A 19,872-nucleotide genomic window follows, 5' to 3' on the forward strand; every position below is an offset into this window, starting at 1 on the left:
CACTACATCACCACCATTACCTCATCCCTGTACTGTACATCCCCTCACTACATCACCACCATTACCTCATCCCTGTACTGTACATCCTCCTCACTACATCACCACCATTACCTCATCCCTGTACTGTACATCCTCCTCACTACATCACCACCATTACCTCATCCCTGTACTGTACATCCCCCTCACTACATCACCGCCATTACCTCATCCCTGTACTGTACATCCCCCTCACTACATCACCACCATTACCTCATCCCTGTACTGTACATCCCCCTCACTACATCACCACCATTACCTTATCCCTGTACTGTACATCCTCCTCACTACATCACCACCATTACCTCATCCCTGTACTGTACATCCTCCTCACTACATCACCACCATTACCTCATCCCTGTACTGTACATCCCCCTCACTACAACACCACCATTACCTCATCCCTGTACTGTACATCCTCACTACATCACCACCATTACCTCATCCCTGTACTGTACATCCCCCTCACTACAACACCACCATTACCTCATCCCTGTACTGTACATCCTCCTCACTACATCACCACCATTACCTCATCCCTGTACTGTACATCCCCCTCACTACATCACCACCATTACCTCATCCCTGTACTGTACATCCTCCTCACTACATCACCACCATTACCTCATCCCTGTACTGTACATCCTCCTCACTACATCACCACCATTACCTCATCCCTGTACTGTACATCCTCTTCACTACATCACCACCATTACCTCATCCCTGCACTGTACATCCTCCTCACTACATCACCACCATTACCTCATCCCTGTACTGTACATACCCCTCACTACATCACCACCATTACATCCTCCTCACTACATCACCACCATTACCTCATCCCTGTACTGTACATCCTCCTCACTACATCACCACCATTACCTCATCCCTGTACTGTACATCCTCCTCACTACATCACCACCATTACCTCATCCCTGTACTGTACATCCCCCTCACTACATCACCACCATTACCTCATCCCTGTACTGTACATCCCCCTCACTACATCACCACCATTACCTCATCCCTGTACTGTACATCCCCCTCACTACATCACCACCATTACCTCATCCCTGCACTGTACATCCCCCTCACTACATCACCACCATTACCTCATCCCTGTACTGTACATCCCCTCACTACATCACCACCATTACCTCATCCCTGTACTGTACATCCCCCTCACTACATCACCACCGTTACCTCATCCCTGTACTGTGCATCCTCCTCACTACATCACCACCATTACCTCATCCCTGTACTGTACATCCTCCTCACTACATCACCACCATTACCTCATCCCTGTACTGTACATCACCACCATTACCTCATCCCTGTACTGTACATCCCCTCACTACATCACCACCATTACCTCATCCCTGTACTGTACATACTCCTCACTACATCACCACCATTACCTCATCCCTGTACTGTACATCACCACCATTACCTCATCCCTGTACTGTACATCCTCCTCACTACATCACCACCATTACCTCATCCCTGTACTGTACATCCCCCTCACTACATCACCACCATTACCTCATCCCTGTACTGTACATCCCCCTCACTACATCACCACCATTACCTCATCCCTGTACTGTACATCCCCCTCACTACATCACCGCCATTACCTCATCCCTGTACTGTACATCCCCCTCACTACATCACCACCATTATCTCATCCCTGCACTGTACATCCCCCTCACTACATCACCACCATTACCTCATCCCTGTACTGTACATCCCCATCACTACATCACCACCATTACCTCATCCCTGTACTGTACATCCTCCTCACTACATCACCACCATTACCTCATCCCTGTACTGTACATCCTCCTCACTACATCACCACCATTACCTCATCCCTGTACTGTACATCCTCCTCACTACATCACCACCATTACCTCATCCCTGTACTGTACATCCTCACTACATCACCACCATTACCTCATCCCTGTACTGTACATCACCACCATTACCTCATCCCTGCACTGTACATCCTCCTCACTACATGACCACCATTACCTCATCCCTGTACTGTACATCCCCCTCACTACATCACCACCATTACCTCATCCCTGTACTGTACATCCCCCTCACTACATCACCACCATTACCTTATCCCTGTACTGTACATCCCCCTCACTACATCACCACCATTACCTCATCCCTGTACTGTACATCCCCCTCACTACATCACCACCATTACCTCATCCCTGTACTGTACATCCCCCTCACTACATCACCACCATTACCTCATCCCTGTACTGTACATCCCCCTCACTACATCACCACCATTACCTTATCCCTGTACTGTACATCCCCCTCACTACATCACCACCATTACCTCATCCCTGTACTGTACATCCTCCTCACTACATCACCACCATTACCTCATCCCTGTACTGTACATCCCCCTCACTACATCACCACCATTACCTCATCCCTGTAATGTACATCCTCCTCACTACATCACCACCATTACCTCATCCCTGTACTGTACATCCCCCTCACTACATCACCACCATTACCTCATCCCTGCACTGTACATCCTCCTCACTACATCACCACCATTACCTCATCCCTGTACTGTACATCCCCCTCACTACATCACCACCATTACCTCATCCCTGTACTGTACATCACCACCATTACCTCATCCCTGTACTGTACATCCTCACTACATCACCACCATTACCTCATCCCTGTACTGTACATCCCCCTCACTACAACACCACCATTACCTCATCCCTGTACTGTACATCACCACCATTACCTCATCCCTGTACTGTACATCCTCACTACATCACCACCATTACCTCATCCCTGTACTGTACATCACCACCATTACCTCATCCCTGTACTGTACATCCTCCTCACTACATCACCACCATTACCTCATCCCTGTACTGTACATCCCCCTCACTACATCACCACCATTACCTCATCCCTGTACTGTACATCCTCACTACATCACCACCATTACCTCATCCCTGTACTGTACATCCCCCTCACTACAACACCACCATTACCTCATCCCTGTACTGTACATCACCACCATTACCTCATCCCTGTACTGTACATCCTCCTCACTACATCACCGCCATTACCTCATCCCTGTACTGTACATCCCCCTCACTACATCACCACCATTACCTCATCCCTGTACTGTACATCCCCCTCACTACATCACCACCATTACCTCATCCCTGTACTGTACATCCCCCTCACTACATCACCACCATTACCTCATCCCTGTACTGTACACCCTCCTCACTACATCACCACCATTACCTCATCCCTGTACTGTACATCCTCCTCACTACATCACCACCATTACCTCATCCCTGTACTGTACATCCTCCTCACTACATCACCACCATTACCTCATCCCTGTACCCTGTACTGTACATCCCCTCACTACATCACCACCATTACCTCCTCCCCTCTGTACTGTACATCCTCCTCACTACATCACCACCATTACCTCATCCCTGTACTGTACATCCTCCTCACTACATCACCACCATTACCTCATCCCTGTACTGTACATCCTCCTCACTACATCACCACCATTACCTCATCCCTGTACTGTACATCCCTCCTCACTACATCACCACCATTACCTCATCCCTGTACTGTACATCCTCCTCACTACATCACCACCATTACCTCATCCCTGTACTGTACATCCCCCTCACTACATCACCACCATTACCTCATCCCTGTACTGTACATCCTCCTCACTACATCACCACCATTACCTCATCCTGTACTGTACATCACCACCATTACCTCATCACTGTACTGTACATCACCACCATTACCTCATCCCTGTACTGTACATCCTCCTCACTACATCACCACCATTACCTCATCCCTGTACTGTACATCCTCCTCACTACATCACCTACCTCATCCCTGTACTGTACATCCTCCTCACTACATCACCACCATTACCTCATCCCTGTACTGTACATCCCCCTCACTACATCACCACCATTACCTCATCCCTGTACTGTACATCCCCCTCACTACATCACCACCATTACCTCATCCCTGTACTGTACATCCTCCTCACTACATCACCACCATTACCTCATCCCTGTACTGTACATCCTCCTCACTACATCACCACCATTACCTCATCCCTGTACTGTACATCCCCCTCACTACATCACCACCATTACCTCATCCCTGTACTGTACATCCCCTCACTACATCACCACCATTACCTCATCCCTGTACTGTACATCCCCCTCACTACATCACCACCATTACCTCATCCCTGTACTGTACATCCTCCTCACTACATCACCACCATTACCTCATCCCTGTACTGTACATCCTCCTCACTACATCACCACCATTACCTCATCCCTGCACTGTACATCCTCCTCACTACATCACCACCATTACCTCATCCCTGTACTGTACATCACCACCATTACCTCATCCCTGTACTGTACATCCTCCTCACTACATCACCACCATTACCTCATCCCTGTACTGTACATCCCCATCACTACATCACCACCATTACCTCATCCCTGTACTGTACATCCCCCTCACTACATCACCACCATTACCTCATCCCTGTACTGTACATCCTCCTCACTACATCACCACCATTACCTCATCCCTGTACTGTACATCCTCCTCACTACATCACCACCATTACCTCATCCCTGTACTGTACATCCTCCTCACTACATCACCACCATTACCTCATCCCTGTACTGTACATCACCACCATTACCTCATCCCTGTACTGTACATCCTCCTCACTACATCACCACCATTACCTCATCCCTGTACTGTACATCCCCCTCACTACATCACCACCATTACCTCATCCCTGTACTGTACATCACCACCATTACCTCATCCCTGTACTGTACATCCTCCTCACTACATCACCACCATTACCTCATCCCTGTACTGTACATCCCCCTCACTACATCACCACCATTACCTCATCCCTGTACTGTACATCACCACCATTACCTCATCCCTGTACTGTACATCCCCCTCACTACATCACCACCATTACCTCATCCCTGTACTGTACATCACCACCATTACCTCATCCCTGTACTGTACATCCCCTCACTACAACACCACCATTACCTCATCCCTGTACTGTACATCCCCTCACTACATCACCACCATTACCTCATCCCTGTACTGTACATCCCCCTCACTACATCACCACCATTACTTCATCCCTGTACTGTACATCCTCCTCACTACATCACCGCCATTACCTCATCCCTGTACTGTACATCCCCCTCACTACATCACCACCATTACCTCATCCCTGTACTGTACATCCTCCTCACTACATCACCACCATTACCTCATCCCTGTACTGTACATCCCCATCACTACATCACCACCATTACCTCATCCCTGTACTGTACATCCTCCTCACTACATCACCACTATTACCTCATCTCTGTACTGTACATCCTCCTCACTACATCACCACCATTACCTCATCCCAGTACTGTACATCACCGCCATTACCTCATCCCTGTACTGTACATCCCCATCACTACATCACCACCATTACCTCATCCCTGTACTGTACATCCTCCTCACTACATCACCACCATTACCTCATCCCTGTACTGTACATCCTCCTCACTACATCACCACCATTACCTCATCCTGTACTGTACATCCTCCTCACTACATCATCACCATTACCTCATCCCTGTACTGTACATCCTCCTCACTACATCACCACCATTACCTCATCCCTGTACTGTACATCCCCCTCACTACATCACCACCATTACCTCATCCTGTACTGTACATCCTCCTCACTACATCACCACCATTACCTCATCCCTGTACTGTACATCCCCCTCACTACATCACCACCATTACCTCATCCCTGCACTGTACATCCTCCTCACTACATCACCACCATTACCTCATCCCTGCACTGTACATCCCCCTCACTACATCACCACTATTACCTCATCCCTGCACTGTACATCCCCCTCACTACATCACCACCATTACCTCATCCCTGTACTGTACATCCTCCTCACTACATCACCGCCATTACCTCATCCCTGTACTGTACATCCCCCTCACTACATCACCACCATTACCTCATCCCTGTATTGTACATCCCCTCACTACATCACCACCATTACCTCATCCCTGTACTGTACATCCCCCTCACTACATCACCACCATTACCTCATCTCTGTACTGTACATCCTCCTCACTACATCACCACCATTACCTCATCCCTGTACTGTACATCCTCCTCACTACATCACCACCATTACCTCATCCCTGTACTGTACATCCCCATCACTACATCACCACCATTACCTCATCCCTGTACTGTACATCCTCCTCACTACATCACCACCATTACCTCATCCCTGTACTGTACATCCTCCTCACTACATCACCGCCATTACCTCATCCCTATACTGTACATCCTCCTCACTACATCACCACCATTACCTCATCCCTGTACTGTACATCCTCCTCACTACATCACCACCATTACCTCATCCCTGTACTGTACATCCCCCTCACTACATCACCACCATTACCTCATCCCTGTACTGTACATCCTCCTCACTACATCACCACCATTACCTCATCCCTGTACTGTACATCCTCCTCACTACATCACCACCATTACCTCATCCCTGCACTGTACATCCCCCTCACTACATCACCACCATTACCTCATCCCTGTACTGTACATCCCCCTCACTACATCACCACCATTACCTCATCCCTGTACTGTACATCCTCCTCACTACATCACCACCATTACCTCATCCCTGCACTGTACATCCTCCTCACTACATCACCACCATTACCTCATCCCTGTACTGTACATGCCCCTCACTACATCACCACCATTACCTCATCCCTGTACTGTACATCACCACCATTACCTCATCCCTGTACTGTACATCCTCCTCACTACATCACCACCATTACCTCATCCCTGTACTGTACATCACCACCATTACCTCATCCCTGTACTGTACATCCTCCTCACTACATCACCACCATTACCTCATCCCAGTACTGTACATCCCCCTCACTACATCACCACCATTACCTCATCCCTGTACTGTACATCCTCCTCACTACATCACCACCATTACCTCATCCCTGTACTGTACATCCCCCTCACTACATCACCACCATTACCTCATCCCTGTACTGTACATCCCCCTCACTACATCACCACCATTACCTCATCCCTGTACTGTACATCCTCCTCACTACATCACCACCATTACCTCATCCCTGTACTGTACATCCCCTCACTACATCACCACCATTACCTCATCCTGTACTGTACATCCCTCTCACTACATCACCACCATTACCTCATCCCTGTACTGTACATCCCCCTCACTACATCACCACCATTACCTCATCCCTGTACTGTACATCACCACCATTACCTCATCCCTGTACTGTACATCCTCCTCACTACATCACCACCATTACCTCATCCCTGTACTGTACATCCTCCTCACTACATCACCACCATTACCTCATCCCTGTACTGTACATCCTCCTCACTACATCACTACCATTACCTCATCCCTGTACTGTACATCCTCCTCACTACATCACCACCATTACCTCATCCCTGTACTGTACATCCCCTCACTACATCACCACCATTACCTCATCCCTGTACTGTACATCCTCCTCACTACATCACCACCATTACCTCATCCCTGCACTGTACATCCCCCTCACTACATCACCACCATTACCTCATCCCTGTACTGTACATCCCCCTCACTACATCACCACCATTACCTCATCCCTGTACTGTACATCCTCCTCACTACATCACCACCATTACCTCATCCCTGCACTGTACATCCTCCTCACTACATCACCACCATTACCTCATCCCTGTACTGTACATCCCCCTCACTACATCACCACCATTACCTCATCCCTGTACTGTACATCACCACCATTACCTCATCCCTGTACTGTACATCCTCCTCACTACATCACCACCATTACCTCATCCCTGTACTGTACATCCCCCTCACTACATCACCACCATTACCTCATCCCTGTACTGTACATCCCCCTCACTACATCACCACCATTACCTCATCCCTGTACTGTACATCCTCCTCACTACATCACCACCATTACCTCATCTCTGTACTGTACATCCTCCTCACTACATCACCACCATTACCTCATCCCTGTACTGTACATCCTCCTCACTACATCACCACCATTACCTCATCCCAGTACTGTACATCCCCCTCACTACATCACCACCATTACCTCATCCCTGTACTGTACATCCTCCTCACTACATCACCACCATTACCTCATCCCTGTACTGTACATCCCCCTCACTACATCACCACCATTACCTCATCCCTGTACTGTACATCCCCCTCACTACATCACCACCATTACCTCATCCCTGTACTGTACATCCTCCTCACTACATCACCACCATTACCTCATCCCTGTACTGTACATCCCCTCACTACATCACCACCATTACCTCATCCCTGTACTGTACATCCTCCTCACTACATCACCACCATTACCTCATCCCTGTACTGTACATCCCCCTCACTACATCACCACCATTACCTCATCCCTGTACTGTACATCACCACCATTACCTCATCCCTGTACTGTACATCCTCCTCACTACATCACCACCATTACCTCATCCCTGTACTGTACATCCTCCTCACTACATCACCACCATTACCTCATCCCTGTACTGTACATCCTCCTCACTACATCACTACCATTACCTCATCCCTGTACTGTACATCCTCCTCACTACATCACCACCATTACCTCATCCCTGTACTGTACATCCCCTCACTACATCACCACCATTACCTCATCCCTGTACTGTACATCCTCCTCACTACATCACCACCATTACCTCATCCCAGTACTGTACATCCCCCTCACTACATCACCACCATTACCTCATCCCTGTACTGTACATCCTCCTCACTACATCACCACCATTACCTCATCCCTGTACTGTACATCCCCCTCACTACATCACCACCATTACCTCATCCCTGTACTGTACATCCCCCTCACTACATCACCACCATTACCTCATCCCTGTACTGTACATCCTCCTCACTACATCACCACCATTACCTCATCCCTGTACTGTACATCCCCTCACTACATCACCACCATTACCTCATCCCTGTACTGTACATCCTCCTCACTACATCACCACCATTACCTCATCCCTGTACTGTACATCCCCCTCACTACATCACCACCATTACCTCATCCCTGTACTGTACATCACCACCATTACCTCATCCCTGTACTGTACATCCTCCTCACTACATCACCACCATTACCTCATCCCTGTACTGTACATCCTCCTCACTACATCACCACCATTACCTCATCCCTGTACTGTACATCCTCCTCACTACATCACTACCATTACCTCATCCCTGTACTGTACATCCTCCTCACTACATCACCACCATTACCTCATCCCTGTACTGTACATCCCCTCACTACATCACCACCATTACCTCATCCCTGTACTGTACATCCTCCTCACTACATCACCACCATTACCTCATCCCTGTACTGTACATCCTCCTCACTACATCACCGCCATTACCTCATCCCTGTACTGTACATCCTCCTCACTACATCACCACCATTACCTCATCCCTGTACTGTACATCACCGCCATTACCTCATCCCTGTACTGTACATCCTCCTCACTACATCACCACCATTACCTCATCCCTGCACTGTACATCCTCCTCACTACATCACCACCCTACCTCATCCCTGTACTGTACATCCTCCTCACTACATCACCACCATTACCTCATCCCTGTACTGTACATCCTCCTCACTACATCACCACCATTACCTCATCCCTGTACTGTACATCCCCCTCACTACATCACCACCATTACCTCATCCCTGTACTGTACATCCCCCTCACTACATCACCACCATTACCTCATCCCTGTACGGTACATCCTCCTCACTACATCACCACCATTACCTCATCCCTGTACTGTACATCCCCCTCACTACAACACCACCATTACCTCATCCCTGTACTGTACATCCTCCTCACTACATCACCACCATTACCTCATCCCTGCACTGTACATCACCCTCACTACATCACCACCATTACCTCATCCCTGTACTGGACATCCTCCTCACTACATCACCACCATTACCTCATCCCTGTACTGTACATCCTCCTCACTACATCACCACCATTACCTCATCCCTGTACTGTACATCCCCCTCACTACATCACCACCATTACCTCATCCCTGTACTGTACATCCCCCTCACTACATCACCACCATTACCTCATCCCTGTACTGTACATCCTCCTCACTACATCACCACCATTACCTCATCCCTGTACTGTACATCCCCCTCACTACATCACCACCATTACCTCATCCCTGTACTGTACATCCCCCTCACTACATCACCGCCATTACCTCATCCCTGTACTGTACATCCCCCTCACTACATCACCGCCATTACCTCATCCCTGTACTGTACATCCTCCTCACTACATCACCGCCATTACCTCATCCCTGTACTGTACATCCTCCTCACTACATCACCACCATTACCTCATCCCTGTACTGTACATCCTCCTCACTACATCACCACCATTACCTCATCCCTGTACTGTACATCCCCTTCACTACATCACCACCATTACCTCATCCCTGTACTGTACATCCCCCTCACTACATCACCACCATTACCTCATCCCTGTACTGTACATCCCCCTCACTACATCACCACCATTACCTCACCCCTGTACTGTACATCCTCCTCACTACATCACCACCATTACCTCATCCCTGTACTGTACATCCCCCTCACTACATCACCACCATTACCTCATCCCTGTACTGTACATCCTCCTCACTACATCACCACCATTACCTCATCCCTGTACTGTACATCCTCCTCACTACATCACCACCATTACCTCATCCCTGTACTGTACATCCTCCTCACTACATCACCACCATTACCTCATCCCTGTACTGTACATCCTCCTCACTACATCACCACCATTACCTCATCCCTGTACTGTACATCCCCCTCACTACATCACCACCATTACCTCATCCCTGTACTGTACATCCCCCTCACTACATCACCACCATTACCTCATCCCTGTACTGTACATCACCACCATTACCTCATCCCTGTACTGTACATCCTCCTCACTACATCACCACCATTACCTCATCCCTGTACTGTACATCCCCCTCACTACATCACCACCATTACCTCATCCCTGTACTGTACATCCTCCTCACTACATCACCACCATTACCTCATCCCTGTACTGTACATCCCCCTCACTACATCACCACCATTACCTCATCCCTGCACTGTACATCCCCTCACTACATCACCACCATTACCTCATCCCTGTACTGTACATCCTCCTCACTACATCACCACCATTACCTCATCCCTGTACTGTACATCCCCCTCACTACATCACCACCATTACCTCATCCCTGCACTGTACATCCCCTCACTACATCACCACCATTACCTCATCCCTGTACTGTACATCCTCCTCACTACATCACCACCATTACCTCATCCCTGTACTGTACATCCTCCTCACTACATCACCACCATTACCTCATCCCTGTACTGTACATCCCCTTCACTACATCACCACCATTACCTCATCCCTGTACTGTACATCCTCCTCACTACATCACCACCATTACCTCATCCCTGTACTGTACATCCCCCTCACTACATCACCACCATTACCTCATCCCTGCACTGTACATCCCCTCACTACATCACCACCATTACCTCATCCCTGTACTGTACATCCTCCTCACTACATCACCGCCATTACCTCATCCCTGTACTGTACATCCCCCTCACTACAACACCACCATTACCTTATTCTGGTAATTTCCTTCTGGAACTATATACCTTTCTTCTAACACGCTCTCTGACAAACTACAATCTGATTTTAGACCCAATCCCTTAACAGAGATTGCCCTCACCAAATTCTCTAATGATCCATTCTCTGCCATGGCAAAACACCACTACTCTGTTGTCCACCTCTTTTTTCTGTCCTCTGCCTTTGACATTGTTGACCATTCTTTTCTGTTGCCGATGGTCCATGCCCTCATTATCTTGATCTACCCTCCATGTAGATTGTGTCCTCACCTCGTGTCTCCATCTACCCTCCATGTAGATTGTGTCCTCACCTCGTGTCTCCATCTACCCTCCATGTAGATTGTGTCCTCACCTCGTGTCTCCATCTACCCTCCATGTAGATTGTGTCCTCACCTCGTGTCTCCATCTACCCTCCATGTAGATTGTGTCCTCACCTCGTGTCTCCATCTACCCTCCATGTAGATTGTGTCCTCACCTCGTGTCTCCATCTACCCTCCATGTAGATTGTGTCCTCACCTCGTGTCTCCATCTACCCTCCATGTAGATTGTGTCCTCACCTCGTGTCTCCATCTACCCTCCATGTAGATTGTGTCCTCACCTCGTGTCTCCATCTACCCTCCATGTAGATTGTGTCCTCACCTCGTGTCTCCATCTACCCTCCATGTAGATTGTGTCCTCACCTCGTGTCTCCATCTACCCTCCATGTAGATTGCGTCTGCTCCATTACTGCCATGGAGCTATGAGGGGTTCGACCAAGGTATGTGGGACTTCATTGGACCCCTCATTTTAGTGATCTGTGGAGGTCTTATCTCTGAGACCCCCACAGATAAGCAAGTTAGGTCCCAACTTGTATTCATGGGGAAACCCCTTTAAAAATATTTACAAAAATTAACACTTACCTTCTCAAGCCGACTTTCTAGATCAAAAACTTCAGACTCAACCATCTCCATGGTTGCTCTGAAAGACAAGAACACAAATCGACATTTACAAGGTGGACATGAGGTTACAGCCTCCCAGGGGTATAGCGTGTCTGTCATGAATCTGTCTAGCAACAGATCAACCACAACCAGACTTGGCGCTAGCTGTCAGACCAGGTAAGTGTTGGCTGTGGGCTAAGCCCAGGGGCGCACCTGCCATGAGAATCTCGCCTCAGGCGGCGCACCACCTGCTGGACAAGAGGGCAGCGGCGAGCCCTACACATCCCACCCATCCGCTCAGGGCTCCCACCCTGTATTAACCCCTCCCCCCACCCCCCAAAGTGGAGGAAAAAGCATAACTTTCCTGGACAATAAAAGAAAAGTGTGTGTGTTAGTGGCACGCTGTATGCATTTTATACTACATGGCGGCACGCTGTATGCATTTTATACTACATGGCGGCACGCTGTATGCATTTTATACTACATGGTATACTACAAACCAATTGATGGATCTGGTCCTGACACTCCCTGATATAATACATATGGGGGAGGGGGTCTCTCTATGGCTTACTATAGGCAGTAGAAAGACTTGGTTCACCCCTGGCTAAGGCCCTGCCCACAGAAGATGAAACAACCCCCCAGTAATGTCCCCAGTGTCCTCCCTCTCACCTCACTCCTACAGTTCTGTGCACTGCTTCCCCCTGCAGGTCATGTGATCGTGACATCATCACAGGTCCTGCAGCCTCCAGGTCCTGCAGAGGAAGCAGTGTGCACCCTCTCATCACGATCTATGTCCTAAGGAAACAGATTGGAATGAGAGGGGAGGACGCCAAGATAGCGGGACAAATGTCCTGCTGTCCCAGCAAGATCTGTGGATCCTAGCGACGCTGCTGTCTACGCTTCAGGAGACAAGGAACAAAGTAAGGGAGGGAGGATGTAAGGGGCGCAAATGGACAAAACTGCGGGCACTGCCTCACCGGAGGCCGGAAGAAGCGCAGCTATGCGGAAAATAGTTGTCACGTACAACACCCCCCACTGGAGCCCACACGGCACGTACACCACCCCCCACCGGAGCCCACACGGCACGTACACCACCCCCCACCGGAGCCTACACGGCACGTACACCACCCCCCACCGGAGCCTACACGGCACGTACACCCCCCCCCCACCGGAGCCTACACGGCACGTACAACATCCCCCACCGGAGCCTACACGGCACGTACACCCCCCCACCCCACCGGAGCCTACACGGCACGTACAACAGCCCCCACCGGAGCCTACACGGCACGTACAACAGCCCCCCACCGGAGCCAACACGGCACGTACAACAGCCCCCCACCGGAGCCTACACGGCACGTACAACAGCCCCCCACCGGAGCCTACACGGCGCGTACAATAGCCCCCCACCGGAGCCTACACGGCGCGTACAATAGCCCCCCACCGGAGCCTACACGGCGCGTACAACAGCCCCCACCCGGAGCCTACACGGCGCGTACAACAGCCCCCACCCGAGCCTACACGGGTGGGAACAACAACCCCCACCCGAGCCTACACGGCACGTACTCCCCCCCCCCCACCCGAGCCTACACGGCGCGTACACCCCCCCCCCCCCACCGGAGCCTACACGGCACTTACACCCCCACCCCACCAGAGCCTACACGGCACGTACAACACCCCCCACCCGTGCCTACACGGCACGTACAGCCCCCACCGGAGCCTACACGGCACATACAACACCCCCCACCCGAGCCTACACGGCACATACAACACCCCCCACCCGAGCCTACACGGCACGTACACCACCCCCCACCCGAGCCTACACGGCACGTACACCACCCCCCACCCGAGCCTACACGGCACGTACACCACCCCCCACCCGAGCCTACACGGCACGTACACCACCCCCCACCCGAGCCTACACGGCACGTACACCACCCCCCACCCGAGCCTACACGGCACGTACACCACCCCCCACCGGAGCCTACACGGCACGTACACCAACCCCCACCGGAGCCTACACGGCACGTACACCAACCCCCACCGGAGCCTACACGGCACGTACACCAACCCCCACCGGAGCCTACACGGCACGTACAACATCCCCCACCGGAGCCTAGGTGGCTGGCGGTTGCGGCCTAGGCACGCTAGTGTCACGGTGCTTGGTATGGGGACCGGAGTGATGTCCTACAGCCTGGCAGGTCTCCAGCAGGTGGTGTGTGCAAGAAATATGGAGGGAGAAGGTGATGTACTGGTTCTCCCTGGGGCAACCCCTGAGTGTCTTTAAGATATGTCCCTGGGTAATGGATGGGGAGCCCGTGGTGGTAACAGCCGTATCCAGGGATCAGACGGAGGCAACAGAGTGCATATCAACTCACGGTTCTTTATTGAACAACTGCAAGTAACGGCCTAAACGGTCTCACAACAGATTCTGGTTCTGGTACTGGAGTGGTCATGGAGAGTGTCCTCAGGAATAGTCACCAGCCCGGTAGTAGGTGCAGCCCGGTAGTAGGCACGGCCCGGTAGTAGGCTCAGCTGGGTCGTAGGGGCGGCCCGGTAGTAGGTGTAGCTGGGTAGTAGTCGCGGCCCAGTAGTAGGCACAGTCCGGTAGTAGGCACAGCTCAGTAGTAAGCGCGGCCCGGTAGTAGGGGCTTGGATAAAGTAGATGGAGCTGTGTCCAAGCTGTGGAAGCTGCAGCTCTGAGTCTCCTGACTCTGATCCTGGGATTGGGTTCTGGTCAGCACTGATGGTGCACGGTGCGCTGTGCACTGACTCTGCAGACTGGACCATGTGCTCCCCCTGCACAGGGGTTTTATGCTCCTGGTCAGGTGGTAGTCTCTCTCCAATCATACTCCAGTGTACATTGCAGAAACATCATAGGTCTACACTCACTTAACCCTTGCCTGATCAGGCAGATCTACAGCTGCTATTACATAATGACCAAGTTCTAGAACCTTCCTAGAGGGTTCATGACTCCCCCTAACAGTTCCTGACCTGGAGAGGGCGCTGTTCACAATTACCATAATTATCATAATTGGGGAAAAATGGACAAAACGGAAAAAACTGATGCGCTTTTTACCGGACTTCTCAAAAACGGCCCAAAAACTGGTTAAAAACGCCACATGTGCCGCAGCCTGAGAAATACTTCCTGGAGGGAGAAAAGTCTTCTGTCCCCATCGAAGAGATCAGGCTCATATGAGATCACAGGGAGGCGCTGCAGCAGCTGCCACATCAAGAACCATCTCAGCCAGACCCGGTACCAGCTTCCATGTATAGTAAGTACGGCCCGTTATTATGTCAGTACCTGCCCAGCCACAACCCAACCGCTGTCAGACCAGGTAAGTGGTGGGAACTCGTCCTACAGCAGATACACCGCCCTGACAAGGGCAAGCCAAACTAATGGTCCCTGAGTGACCCTACAAGGTGATGGGGATGGTGGAGCGGAAAGGTAACCAAAAAACTGAGATAGACCAGTGTTCACACTAGTAACAGAAATGTGGCAAGCCAAAAGCAAAGTGTCCACAGAGAAAGGGGAAATGGGTGATAACTGGAGAGAAGACAACAGAAGATAGCAAAGCCAGACAAAACTGGGTCAAATCCAAAATGGCGGCAAGCCACAGAAACGTATAGCAATAGAATGGTCGATGAAACATAGACGAGGTCAGATACACAGAGTAGCACTCCAATAACCAGCGCCCTCTGCAGGGCTGGGCAGAATATAAAGGGAGTAATGGACACCGCCCCCAGCACTGACTGGTTCAGCCGTCCATCACTCTGACCTTGTTTTTCCTGCAGCTGTGGCCTAACTCACACCCAGCTTTTCCTGAGAGAGCATCAACAGCTGAGATGAGGCAATTTGCTTAATTACAGTTCTGTTAACAATTGCGATTATAAAATGCAGTGTAAACACAATGTCCACGCATAGGTTAACAATGTGTTTTAATTTGAGTTTTGCTAATACTTTGTTAACACCTGCGTTAAAGCCGCGTTTACACCGTGTTTTGTAAATGCTAATGTTGAATGTAATGTAATGTGTTTCAGACTGCGGTCACATGTTGTGTTCTGTTTGCGTTTAACACAAACACTTCAAACACCTGAAGAAAAGATTTACCTAATTAAATTGTTGTCAACAATGCATTTACAAAACGCAAGTGTTAACTTTGTGTTAACACACATATTATTAAAGTGTTAACGTATGCATTTCATAAACACAATGTTGAAAACAATGTAATTAGGAAAATCTCCTCTTCAGCTCATGTATTAAACATAAAACAGCTATATGTATAGAGGTGTGTATGCAGTGTGTGGGGGTGTATAGAGGTGTGTATGCAGTGTGTGGGGGTGTATAGAGGTGTGTATGCAGTGTGTGGGGGTGTATAGAGGTGTGTATGCAGTGTGTGGGGGTGTATAGAGGTGTGTATGCAGTGTGTGGGGGTGTATAGAGGTGTGTATGCAGTGTGTGGGGGTGTATAGAGGTGTGTATGCAGTGTGTGGGGGTGTATAGAGGTGTGTATGCAGTGTGTGGGGGTGTATAGAGGTGTGTATGCAGTGTGTGGGGGTGTATAGAGGTGTGTATGCAGTGTGTGGGGGTGTATAGAGGTGTGTATGCAGTGTGTGGGGGTGTATAGAGGTGTGTATGCAGTGTGTGGGGGTGTATAGAGGTGTGTATGCAGTGTGTGGGGGTGTATAGAGGTGTGTATGCAGTGTGTGGGAGTGTATAGAGGTGTGTATGCAGTGTGTGGGGGTGTATAGAGGTGTGTATGCAGTGTGTGGGTGTGTATAGAGGTGTGTATGCAGTGTGTGGGGGTGTATAGAGGTGTGTATGCAGTGTGTGGGTGTGTATAGAGGTGTGTATGCAGTTTGTGGTTGTGTATAGAGGTGTGTATGCAGTGTGTGGGTGTGTATAGAGGTGTGTATGTAGTGTGTGGGTGTGTATAGAGGTGTGTATGTAGTGTGTGGGTGTGTATAGAGGTGTGTATGTAGTGTGTGGGTGTGTATAGAGGTGTGTATGTAGTGTGTGGGTGTGTATAGAGGTGTGTATGTAGTGTGTGGGTGTGTATGGAGGTGTGTATGTAGTGTGTGGGGGTGTATGTAATGTGTGGGTGTGTATAGAGGTGTGTATGTAGTGTGTGGGGGTGTATAGAGGTGTGTATGTAGTGTGTGGGGTGTATAGAGGTGTGTATGTAGTGTGTGGGGGTGTATAGAGGTGTGTATGTAGTGTGTGGGGGTGTATAGAGGTGTGTATGCAGTGTGTGGGTGTGTATAGAGGTGTGTATGTAGTGTGTGGGTGTGTATAGAGGTGTGTATGTAGTGTGTGGGTGTGTATAGAGGTGTGTATGTAGTGTGTGGGGGTGTATAGAGGTGTGTATGCAGTGAGTGGGTGTGTATAGAGGTGTGTATGTAGTGTGTGGGGGTGTATGGAGCTGTGTATGCAGTGTGTGGGTGTGTATAGAGGTGTGTATGCAGTGTGTGGGTGTGTATAGAGGTGTGTATGTAGTGTGTGGGGGTGTATAGAGGTGTGTATGTAGTGTGTGGGTGTGTATAGAGGTGTGTATGTAGTGTGTGGGGGTGTATAGAGGTGTGTATGTAGTGTGTGGGGGTGTATAGAGGTGTGTTTGTAGTGTGTGGGGGTGTATAGAGGTGTGTATGCAGTGTGTGGGGGTGTATAGAGGTGTGTATGCAGTGTGTGGGGGTGTATAGAGGTGTGTATGCAGTGTGTGGGTGTGTATAGAGGTGTGTATGTAGTGTGTGGGTGTGTATAGAGGTGTGTATGTAGTGTGTGGGTGTGTATAGAGGTGTGTATGTAGTGTGTGGGTGTGTATAGAGGTGTGTATGTAGTGTGTGGGTGTGTATAGAGGTGTGTATGTAGTGTGTGGGTGTGTATAGAGGTGTGTATGTAGTGTGTGGGTGTGTATAGAGGTGTGTATGTAATGTGTGGGTGTGTATAAAGGTGTGTATGTAGTGTGTGGGTGTGTATAGAGGTGTGTATGTAATGTGTGGGTGTGTATAGAGGTGTGTATGTAGTGTGTGGGTGTGTATAGAGGTGTGTATGTAGTGTGTGGGTGTGTATAGAGGTGTGTATGTAGTGTGTGGGTGTGTATAGAGGTGTGTATGTAGTGTGTGGGTGTGTATAGAGGTGTGTATGTAGTGTGTGGGTGTGTATAGAGGTGTGTATGTAATGTGTGGGTGTGTATAGAGGTGTGTATGTAGTGTGTAGGTGTGTATAGAGGTGTGTATGTAGTGTGTGGGTGTGTATAGAGGTGTGTATGTAATGTGTGGGTGTGTATAGAGGTGTGTATGCAGTGTGTGGGTGTGTATAGAGGTGTGTATGTAGTGTGTGGGTGTGTATAGAGGTGTGTATGCAGTGTGTGGGTGTGTATAGAGGTGTGTATGTAGTGTGTGGGTGTGTATAGAGGTGTGTATGTAGTGTGTGGGTATGTATAGAGGTGTGTATGCAGTGTGTGGGTGTGTATAGAGGTGTGTATGTAGTGTGTGGGTGTGTATAGAGGTGTGTATGCAGTGTGTGGGTGTGTATAGAGGTGTGTATGTAGTGTGTGGGTGTGTATAGAGGTGTGTATGCAGTGTGTGGGTGTGTATAGAGGTGTGTATGTAGTGTGTGGGTGTGTATGGAGGTGTGTATGTAGTGTGTAGGTATGTAATGTGTGTCTGTGTCATGTGTTGGGCAGGTGCAGTAATGGTAATTATTTGTGCCCCCCCAAGGTGTACGGGGGTCCTCGGTGACACAGAGATGGCGGGGAGGGTCCGGGGACCGGTGATGTTTGTGGTTTCCTGTCCTTCTCTCATTTCCTGCCTCGGAGCGGTGACACAGGAGAAGCAAGACACTCACCCTCCAACTCTGCACATCTACCTCACATCCATAATCCTACAGACCCTGAGCAATGCAAAGTACTACTACTCCTATCCTGTATAT

Source organism: Engystomops pustulosus, unplaced genomic scaffold (assembly GCF_040894005.1).
Source record: "Engystomops pustulosus unplaced genomic scaffold, aEngPut4.maternal MAT_SCAFFOLD_326, whole genome shotgun sequence".
Lineage (NCBI taxonomy): Eukaryota > Metazoa > Chordata > Amphibia > Anura > Leptodactylidae > Engystomops > Engystomops pustulosus.